Below are 1,651 nucleotides of genomic sequence, written 5' to 3' on the forward strand. Positions count from 1 at the left end.
ATTATAATTATATGCAAAAACTAACAAGGCTATAAACTACATCAATTCTCCCTAAGCTTTTGATTAAAATTACATTTCAATCATCTAATTTTCAAAAATTACATAATTGCCACTAAAGTTATCAACTTGTTACATTCTGGTCACTCATCTGTTAACTTCTATTGAGAGGATGACGTGGCACATTAATTCAATGGGTTAATAATCAATTTAGCCCCTGAGCTATAACTAAAATATCAATTTGATACTTTTAAAATTGTTCTTAATCTGTAGGGTAAATAAAAATAAATATGTAAGCAATGAATGCTTAGTAAGCTCGTGTAGTCTTTAATCATATTAATTCATTTCAAATATGAAATCTATAAATATCAATAATAACCCAATATTGATACCACAATACTCATGAAGCTATATTCATCAATTCACAAGGTGAGTAAATCCACAATATCACTTATACATATTATCCCAAGCTTAGTAGATTTTTATATAACTTTAACTCTTCCAAATTTCTTTATTTTCATTTGCATTTCTTTACTTTCCACTCTTATTCCATATGCATGACACACAAGTAATAAACATATCATTCAACCATGGTCACAAGCTAGTGCATTTAACCAAAGCCTTTTTCGAATTGATCACATGATAAGTCATTTCATAAGAAATTCCATAATTTAAACCTTACCACTTTTTCATGATCACTAGCATATTTTCACTTAAATACTTACCAATTCAATGCATCATATAAATAATCATATTACCATTCAACCAATAGCTTGGCACTTGCCTAAGCATCAAGCAACAACACTAGTTAGCGTACTTGCACATATTACATATAAATTCAACATTGATAAACTTATTTTCTCGACATGTCACACTTGAGTTTATTACTCGTCTCAACATACATAATTTCCTTGTACCAACATATCAAAGATAGTCACATATTTACATGTCATGATACATATCATTCTCTTACCGTTTTTTCATAAACATATATCATTCATTTCATTATATCAATATTTCATGTATCATCATTTTTATGAATTTCGTGTATATTTATTCCGGTAACAGTTCATAATCATGAATATACATAATTACCAGGCAAGTTTCACATACATGTATTTTCCATGTCATGTTTTAATATATCAAATAAATATCATTTCCATGTATTTCAGGTATATACCGGTAATAGTTCATTTCGAACTCATGTTATCTCATATCAGAACTTTACCCATTGAATCATTTAAAATATTGATGGATACAAAGGTAGTACACATGAAGTGTACGAATTTGAAATCCGTCAATTCATATTCGGGGGTGCTCATTTGAGCACATAATCGGGAAGCCCTCTCTTGAGCCATATAATAGGAAGCTCATGTGAGCCATTAACGGGAAGCTTATCCAGGCTATATAATGGGAACCTCATAAAAGCCATAATCGGGAAGCTCATGTGAGCCAATAATAGGTAGCTCTGAAGAGCCATTAACGAAAAGCTCGAGATAGTCATATATCGAGAAGTTCAAGCGAGCCAAATCGGGAACCTTTGGAAATCCATTAATTAGGAAGCTCACAAAGAGCCATATAACGGGACACTCATAAGAACTGCGGTGTGTCCACAACACATGCAGGATCACATCCGATCGGGATGCTCCGAAGA

This window comes from Gossypium hirsutum, chromosome D12 (genome assembly GCF_007990345.1).
Source record: "Gossypium hirsutum isolate 1008001.06 chromosome D12, Gossypium_hirsutum_v2.1, whole genome shotgun sequence".
NCBI classification, from domain to species: domain Eukaryota; kingdom Viridiplantae; phylum Streptophyta; class Magnoliopsida; order Malvales; family Malvaceae; genus Gossypium; species Gossypium hirsutum.